This window comes from Poecilia reticulata, chromosome 13 (assembly GCF_904066995.2).
Source record: "Poecilia reticulata chromosome 13, P_reticulata-male-v2, whole genome shotgun sequence".
NCBI lineage: Eukaryota > Metazoa > Chordata > Actinopteri > Cyprinodontiformes > Poeciliidae > Poecilia > Poecilia reticulata.
Genome location: NC_088842.1, coordinates 31,497,076 through 31,507,439, shown reverse-complemented (window position 1 = coordinate 31,507,439; position 10,364 = coordinate 31,497,076).

Here is a 10,364-nt window from a genome sequence, read left to right as displayed (position 1 = left end):
GAATCCAGGCGGCTGATTGGCTGGAGGCCGGACTGACACGCCCATATTTGGGCAGGCAGAGGCGGAGCTGCCTCACAGCGAATACAAGACGGAGGAAAACAGGAAAAGTTTGACAAAGCAGCAGAACCAGGCTTGTTTAGAGAAGAAGCGCTCATCATCACAATGAAGATGCTTCATAATTAAATAGAAATTAATGAAAATTTTAAATGACAACTTAAAGGAGGTTTAATTAATCATGTTTTATTTGCACAAACTGCTGGGTTTAAAGGGGCAGCACTGTTTTTTCCAGCCACATTATGCTATTTTATAGCAGAATAAAGTAACTATGTTAACTTCACTTGTTATAAAAAATATTATTTATATATATATATATATATATATATATATATATATATATATATATATATATATATATATATACACACACACACACACACATACATTTTCCTTCCTGATTTAATGCCCTAAATTGGGCCTCTGTCTCTTTAAAAGCTCCTGCTCTTCCTGAAGCTTCACCTTCAGGGAGTCATCACAACATGGCTCCTCTATTAACCCTTTCACAACATTTTTACCAGCGTTTCACAGAGCAGTAGCTCCTATAATGAGTTCAGCAGCTCCACCAGGTGTTTGCTAATTGCTGCTGGCTAGTCTGAAGGAACTGCGTGTGGGAGGAGCTTCATCCTCGAAGGCGGGGCTACGTCCACCGAGGTGTTTTGAACAGCTGAATGGTTGTGATGAAGATTAAAGGATTTCTTAAACATCAAATCTAAACTCCAGGTTTTATTTTCATTAGAGAAAAACATCATAAAATGATTTAAGCTAAAAGAAAGTACAATTTACAAAACACTGCCTCTTTAAGGGATTTAAGGCTCCAATCACACAGCAGGCAAATGTGACCAACTTTTTTACAGAGCAAAAGAATCCAATTTGTTCCGATTCAGTACAACCAAAATAAAAAATAAAAAAGGCAAAAATTTCCACTAAAATCTCAGAAATTTTCTAGGAAAAATGTGGAAATGTTTGACTTTTTAAAATTTCAAAAGTCCAAGTTTTTTTTAATTTTGAAACTCAGAAATGTCCAGGTTTTGTTCTCGATTTTTTAGATAAGTCTCAGAAATTCTGCAGAAAAATCTTGGAGAAATTTTTAATAGTCAAAAATTTACATGTTTTTCCCAAGAAAATTTCAGAAATTTATATCAAAATTTCTGAGCTTTTTCTCACAAATATTCAGCTTTTGGAGCTCACAAATTTTCAATTTTTTCCTAAATAATTTAAAAAAAATTTGAGTCAAAGATTTTTGACATTTGGAAATCAAAAAATTCGCAGATTAATTGTGAGATTAATTTCAAAATTTCTGATTTTTTTTCTCCAAAATTTGTGACTTTCCAACGTCAGAAATTTTCATGATTTTTCTAGAAACTGAGTTTTTTTATTCTGTACATGTTACCACAGGATGAGTGTAGATTAATATCTGTTTATTACACAATTCTTTGTCTTTCTGTACTCAAACTTACAGCAAAAGTCACTGATTAATTAGGCATTTTTCTCTAGATATGTGGTATTTTTCTCAAAGAAACCATTTTATGTTATGAATTTGTATAAAATAATAAAAAAATGATTTTACTGGATTAGATAATTCTGCTTCAGTGCACAGCAACTCTCTGGGTAGGAAGTTATTTTCAGGCAAATAGCTGAAAATAGAAACAGCAGGCCTTGGATCTTATTTTAGAGGAAGTGTGATGCATTTAAGGGAGGCAGCTGCTGCTGCTGCTGCTGCAAGCCAAATGATTTATTTTATGAGTTTATCTCCAACTAAATTTCTGCTTGGCAGTGTGAATCCAAGTCCAGCATGTGACCCAGACAGGGATGGTTATTAGTCCTAAATCATTTATTCAACCAAAAGTAGAGCCAAGCAAAAGGAATAATGTTGCTGTTTGTTAATTAGGACCATTTAACGGCACAGAGACACCACACTTTTGAATCAAACTGCGAGAAAGTAAATGATTCGCAACCCAAGTGAAACTGTGTTCAGTACGACGGCGTTTTAGGGAATGAGAGACGGAAACAAAATAGAGGAGCAAATTTCCACCAAAAAACTCTGAAATGTTGAGATTAACCTGAGAAACTTTTGAGAAAAATGTTGAAAATGTCTGAGCTCCAAGTTTAAAATTTGCAAAAAGAAAAAAAAAAATTAGAGCTTGAAATTAATTTTGCATATTTTCTAGAACAGACTTGTTAAGTTTCTGATTATTAAAAGTCAAAAACTTTTCACTTTAGGCAATTTTCATTATGAGTTTCATGAAACTAATCATGAGTTTATATATTGAAAAACTGATTTGCCTAATTTTGCCATTTATATGAATTTCTATCAATTTTCTCCTTAAAATGCCAAAATTTCCACTTAACTTCACATTTCACCCATCTGACTGTGTAATTTTTAAATATTAAATGATTGATAATTTGATCAGCTACTCAGTAACTGAGTTCACGTTTTACCAAACACTGTTTTACTCTCAGCTGAGTAAAAACATGTTGGTGCTGCTCTTCCTCTCCTCTTAAATCCGTCCAGCAGCCGGTTTGTAAGGGAGGAGATGCTGTCAGCACACATCGGGCCGCCAGCTCTCTGTCCGCTAACACGGTCATTGTTTCCATCCAGCTCCCACACAAAGCCTGGATTTACAGGCCTGGGACCCGAAACAAGAGCTGGGAGTCACAGGGAGGCAGAGACTGGGAGTCTGATCGCTGTAAAACATCGTTTTTGAATCATTTATAGCTAAATTACCTTGATTGTTTTCACAGGTGAGTAGAATAACCACAAATTTGACTCAAGTAAGAGTAAGAAGTCAACTCAAGTTAACTGAGTAACTGATCAAATTATCATTTAATATTTAAAAATTACATCATCAGATGGACCAAAATATAAAGATAAATGGAAATTTTGATATTTTAATGACAAAAATGACAATAATTCGATTCATAATTCAAAAATAACAAAATCAGGTAAAATATATCTTTTTATATTTAAATTATTTTGATTATTTCCCACTGCAGCGTCTTATTTTTACTGGTGAGGCGTGCAGGTCTCACCAGAACACAACTCTGCCGCCGCCAGCGCTTAAACCAGCCAGAAAGTCAGAGCTGGCTGGCAGTGTGCAGCTTCCTGTTTCCAACTGGGACCAGTAGGTGTCGCTGTAGAGCAGCAATCAATGAACCTGATGAAAAACCGACTGTCACCAACAAATGGTGCTTTTGTTCCCAAGCAAGGTAATTGTAGTTAAATAAAACTGGAAAAATAACAGTTGAAATTGAGAAAATGGTAATTAATGGAGAAAAATGATAACTAACTGGAACTATAATGTGTGTTTATAAAACTACCTAAACATACTCAAATAAGTGGCATAATATTCTTCTTATAAATCTGTGTTAGTCTTTTGAATTGATGTGAAATTGATTTTTATTTTCCCAACCAGTTTACGTCAGCTGTCGACAAATTACGGCGCTCCATAATCCTCCTGGCGGCGCTAATGCTAATGCTAGCACGTAAAATGGAAAAGCTGGGAGAAAATGCCAGTTTGTTGATTGTTGAACAATAAATGGATACAGTTTTTTATACTATCTTCTGTTGAGTATTTATTATGCAATCGATGTAAACATAATCGCAAAAACAATGCTTTTTGAATTCTGTAAGAAGAAATTAAAAGTACGACCATAACTAATAAAAGCTAAATGAAAACAATATTTAACTAACAAAAACTAGCAAACACTGTAAAAACAAATTAAAACTAATTGAATTAGATAAAAACAAAAAGCTACAATGAAATAAAACTAAACTATAATAAAAAACATAAAATAAAAAAAGTTAAATGTTAAAGTAACTGAAATCATCCACGTATTTTCAGAGTCGTTGCTGATGTTGATGCTTTCTCCAGTAGCAGTCAGTCTTTCAACCAATCTGAAGAGGCCTCTGACTGAAGGCTGTTGCTGTATGTCTCATACAACCGTCATGACAAGCTAACAGCTCAAAGACAGCAGTGTCCTGGGTGACACCATCAGTTGTTAGCAAGCTCTGCTGATCCATCGCCTTTACTTTAGCTCTCTGACTGGTAGCCTGGTTAGAAAGCTGGACAGAGAGATGTTGGAGTAGGGGATATGATCTCTGAACATTATGTTGGATGCAAGGGCAGGTTTGAACTTCCTTCTCTCTGCTCTGCATCCATAAAGCTTCCTATTCAAGTCCTTTGGGAACTGGGGTCAGAGTTCAAGTATCCTTTGAGTTTTTCAGATGCTAATCAGCTAATCCCAATTGTAAAATAAATACCTTGTTGTCACGGTTACACATAACAACTGATGCTCCCACACCTTTCTTTTTTTAACAACATAATTTATTCAAACAAAACAGTAGGGCTGAAACGATTAATCGGATTAACCAGATCAATAGTGATAATCGATTATTGAAATAATCTTCAACAAATTTAATTATTGATTATTTACAAGATTATACAAATAGTACATAAAGGCTGTTTGCTCTAAGAAAAACAACACACTCAGAGCTGAAATTAAGCCAAAACTGTTCAAAAATACATTTTGAATTTAAGATAAAAAAAGCATATTTGTCTGTAAATATGTTCTATCCAGAACCAGATGTGGGTGAAGTAGCACTACTTCAAGATACTTATACTAAGGTAAAAGTAAAAAGTACAATTTTCCAAAATGTTACTCAAGCAAATGTAACTGAGTAAATACTTTCCATCTCTACCAAAACTCCTCAATTAGCAAATTTAGCTTCACCTGGTTAAATTCTGTAAGAATCCTGTTAAGCATATTTTGCTATCTAATTATTAATCAGTTAATATAAAAATAGTTTATACAGTATAGAGCTTTTCACACGCTGATGTTAGAAATATTTTTCATTCTCTGCTACAAATGATCAAGTGTTTACTAAAAGAACACCAGATTGTTGCATTTTAGGGGATCATGATGTGAGGCTGAGTTTACCTTGGGAATATGAGATAATTCAACATACAAACATGTTTGGTCTATTTTCTGCTCCCAACTTTTGTTTCATGTTTGGATTTCATTTCCTGACCCCAATGGAATGAGTTAGAGTGGATACTCCCAACATCAGTGTCTGACCTCAGAAATGGTCAAAAACTAAACAGATATGCTGGAAGAAACAAGCTACCTTAACATTACTTCCTGCATCCAGATTTCTTTGATGGGAGCCGCTAGACATTTACTAACATAAATGCAGCCAGAGAACAAACACAAAGGGCAACTGAAAACACAAACGCTCAGGAAACATGACAGTCATTGTCCTTTAGGCTCCAGGAAATACTCCACATGTCCAAAGTTACCCAAATTTGACGTTTTGCAAGAATTATGCCATTTATTGCTTTAATAAAATATTAGCTATATACAGACGCTCATCAGACCCAGCCTTTATTTTGATAGTCCATTTCCACTCACTGGCAACTAAATTAGAATATTAGCTAAATATTTAGCTTGCTCAGAACTAAGCTAATTACTTAGATATGCACTAAATAGTTGTGGAAATAATTAGCTGCTAGCTATTTAGTTGTTAGCACACTAAATAGTGAGTGTGAAGCTAACTAAAGAGTTAGCAAGCATGCTATTAAATATTTAGTTTCTAACTAAATATTTGATTTTTAAACAAAATATTTATTGTGCTAATGAAATGTTTACTTAGCAAGCTAACTGTTTAGATCAGATCTAAATAGTTTGCTACCATACTAAATGTTTAATTCTGAGTAAGCTAAGGATTTAACGTGCTAATTAAATATTTAGTTTGAAGCTAAATATTAGGATTGTAAATTCAATAGTTACCTTAATAATGAAATATTTAGTAAAGATGATAGCTATTTAGTTTGGAGCTAAATAGCTAGCTTGCTCACTAAATATTAAGTTCTGAGCTAAGTGTTTAGCTTGCAAATTAAATATTAAGTTTGAAACTGTTACTTATATAAATAAATGAATTACAATGCAATATGAACCCTTATTTTTTATTTATTTATTTTTTGTCTTAAACAGTCCTAAATATTGTTAAAATCCGGCTTTGCATTTCCCACCAACACAGAAAAAGTCAAGTTTTTAACAATATCGGTTGAGTAAACAGATTCTTCTAAACATCACGGAAAACCCCTGTGTAGAAACAGCCGAGTACAAATCACAATATTTTACATATCTATACCTTTAAATGTTATCCAAGTAGAAATCGAGTATTACCTGTATCGGAGGAAGGCGTCCAGGTGACTCTGAATATCCCACGCAGACACTCGCACATGGTCCGCAGCAGGAGGCCCAAAAGGAGGCGATGAACCGGGGGAGCAGCCCACACGCAGGCTGGGAGAGCTGTGGGAGGCCGGTGGGTGTCGGAGGCGATCAGAGGGTCGGTTTAACTGTTTGGGTCAGAGTGACACTGAGCTACACCGTCAGCATGGATACTGAATAGCCAGACGATGACAGAGAAAGAGGGAGGAGAGTACCATGGATGGAGGGACGCGGTACCGATTCACAGAGGTGGGCAGACTTAGCCAAAAACTGAACACAAGTAAGAGTAGCGCTACTTCAACATAGTTTTACTCAAGAAGTAAAAGTAAAAAGTAGCCACTCAAGAAATTACACAAGTGAGAGATAGAAAAAAGCAATTTGTACTGAGTAACTGTAACAAGTAACTGATTCCAGAGTTTTCTTTCAACGTTAGCTGCCGCCATTTTGTGGCAGCGCAGCGCCGCCAAAAGGAGTGCCGTAATTTGCCGACAGCTGACGTAAACTACTTGTAGGGGGGCAATTTATTTCGCATCAGTTCAAACAGTTAAAAAAGTTAATAAGTAGATTGATAAACACAAAAACGAAAGATATTATATCTATAAGTTCTGAATGTTTTAGTTACTTTTATAACCGCATAATATAATTCTGCTAGCAGAGACTAGCCAAAAATGACACTCAAGTAAGAGTTCCAACTGTTTCAACATGTTTTTACTCAAGGAAAAGTAAGAGGAAAAAAGTACTTGGTAAAAAGTCTACACAAGTAGTGAGTAACTGATCAAATTATTAATTATTAAATTTTTTAAAAATGCATAATCAGGCAGACCAAAATACAATTTTTGATATTTTAAAGACAAGTTTACAGTAATTAATTTAGAGTAACAAAAATAACTAAATCAATAAAATTAAAGAGGATTTGTTTCATTAAAAACTCACAAAACGTTAACAGAAACTGCAGGTGTGTGTCTGTGGTGAATTTCTGGTTAAGACATGTTTGTTTTTCATTCAGTGTAAAAAATCCAGAAATTTTACTCAAGAGAAGAAATACTTTATAATAAAATTACTCAAAGTACAGCGTAGTAAAAATACTCTTAAAAGTAAATTTAAAAAAATGTACTCAAGTAAATGTAATTGAGTAAATGTAACTAGTTAGTTTGCTCATTAACGTGTAGCAAGGAATTATTTTCACTTATCAAATCAGCTGACTGAGACACGTAGTTTGCTTTCATATCTGTTTATAAGTGTCTGTTTGTTGGAAATAAACATGTCTAAAGGCAGAGCAGGAGCGTATTAGCAGGAGTCAGCAGTTTGAGGTGACGTTTGCCAAAGCCCGGCTCCTTTGTCAGCTGGTGCCGGGGGCTTTATCTGCGGCCCAGCAGGGCCTTGTTTCTGGGCTTAGAGCGGCTGGACTCTGGGTGTTATTCAGACAAAATGACTGCAAACTCACCACAAGCACTGCAGCTCGGCTGGCTGATCATTTGTGATGATTTAAGTCTGAATTAGGAGGCAAACCGAAGACTTAAACCGTTTTATTTTTTTATCTTATGTGGTCAAACTTGTGTGTTTGACCACAGGGATTTTTTTGTATGATTTCTTTTTCTAAATAAATAAGTATTTTCACTTCATCTTTTCTCCTCAGTGGTGAAGTCAGTTGTGTTAGAGCTCTAATAGCAAAGCTCGTTTTATCAACTTTGAAAACATTTAGAGCGTGTAGCTTCCACAGAATAATTTTTTTGTGGTAAAAATTCTAAAACACAATTTCTTTTCAGCTGTTTTGTAAACTTTTAGGTGGAAAACATTCAACATTTGTGTTGAAGTTTTGTTTATTGAATGTTAAGAATTCAGTAAACAAACATTCATGCTCTTATTTTGAAAGGTGTGATGAAGCAGCATATGTAGCAGCTCATTTTCTTCTCCTAATTGTCTAAATATGCAGAAAGATCATAATTATTGATTTATTGCAATCAGAGGACACGTGAAAAGTGTTATGAAAAAGCATTTTCTTACCTAACAAACTTTATGCTCACAAACAACTGTTGTGGCCTGGCTGTCTGCTCCCTGCTCAAGCTGTCAGTCGTATCTGCGTTTAGCTTTGTTGTCCTTCTCCCTCATTTTTTGTTTTGTTTTGTGCCTTCAATCTGAGTTTTTGGTTGTTTCTTAAACTCAGAGGAAAGAAAAAGGTTATAAACTTTTGTTTCTTCTTCATCTGTTTATTTCCAGAAGCTCATAGATGAAGCTTGCAGCTAAAGTGCTCAATTCATCCTTTTCCTGTCGCCAAATATCCATCCATCCATTTTCTTTCACCCTTGTCCCTCAGTGGGGTCAGGAAGGTTGCTGGTGCCCATCTCCAGCTGGCGTACCGGGCGAGAGGCGGGGTCACCTGGACAGGCCGCCAGTCTGTCGCAGGGCAACACAGAGACACACAACCACGCACACACACACTCACACCTAGAGACAATTTGGAGAGGCCAATTAACCTGACAGTCATGTTTTCGGACCGTGGGAGGAAACCGGAGTACCTGGAGAAAACCCACCATGCACAGGGAGAACATGGAGACTCCATGCAGAAAGACCGGGAATCGAACCCAGAACCTTCTTGCTGCAAGGCAACAGCTCTACCAACTGCGCCACTGTGCTGCCCCTGTCGTCAAATAATAGCAATTAATTATTTTTAAAATAATTGTTTTAAGAAATAATTGCTAATTTTTTCTTAATTATTAAAGAACTAAATAATGCCCATTAGAAGCAATAAAAACAAATTTATTTCTGTTTATGAAGATATATTGGGTTTAATTAGATAACAATTATTCATGCTTACTTTTGGACACAAACCTTGGCTTTCCGCTTCATTTTAAGACTTTAACTTTTTTTTTAAAGTTGCTTTTCCCCTTTTTAGTAAGAAACTGAAGGGAATTGGTGAGGATTGGTCTGTGCTGTTTGTGTGCAATAAGCCTCAGATAATCCGAACAAACTGCAGAGTGGCTGATAGCTGAGTCAAGTGCGAACGTTTCCTTTCTGCTGAAACCCTGAAAATCCTGTGTGTTTAAGAGACGGTGGCTCAGACGGATCAAACGGCGTTTCTTCTCATCAGTCGCAGCTTAAACCTCTCATCTTTCTTCTTCTCTGCTGCTCAGAGGAATCGTTTGCTTTAAGACGCAAAACCTTTAGGCTGCCAAATATAGGAGCAGCAGCACAAATGGAAAACTAAAAAGCTTTGTAGTTTATTCATCCTTATTGTTTTTATTTCCTTCATGAGAAGTTCTGGCAGCCAATCAACCACTGGCCTACACAGATAAGTGAAATACAAAATGGGGAGATGAAAAAAAAAGTAAAAAGGGCTAAATTTCCACCCAAAAAATCTCAGAAATTAAAAAAAATATATTTAGAAATTCCAGAGTTTGAAAAATTGCTAGAAAAAAACTCTATATTGATATTAATTTCCCAAAATTTTTAGAAAAAACAACAAAATCTCTGAGTTTCAAAAGTTGCACATTTTCTATTAAAAAACATGGGAATGTCAGTTTGAGAGGCAAATGTTTGGTAGGAAAAAAATCTGAAAATTCTGATAAATTTCAGAAATGTTCTAGAAATAAATTCTGGGGAACCCAGAAACTTTCCTAGAAAATTGTTGGGTTAAAAAAATTGCTAACGCTAAAATTTTTAGATTAATTTCAGAAATATTTGAGTCAAAACAAAGACATTTCTGACTTTCAAAAATAAAAATTTTTTTGTTTTCAAAGTAAGAAATTTCCATATTGTTTTTTTAATTTCTGAGATTAATCTCAAAATTGCTTATTTTTTGTCAAATTTTCTTGTTTTCAATTTAGTTTGAATTAAAGTTAACATCTTAGTATAAGCTTCTACTAAATAAAATGTAGCAGCTTTCGCATTAGCACCATATGCTACAGCATGCTAATGCTGTAGCATGTGGTGCCTTAGCATTAGCACCACATGCTAATGCTGTAGCATGTGGTGCTTTAGCATTAGCAGAACTGATCTTGGTGCTTTAGGGTTGACCAAGATAACTTTTTAGGTAACACCACTGCAAATTACTAAAATAAAAGCATCTACTTTGTAAC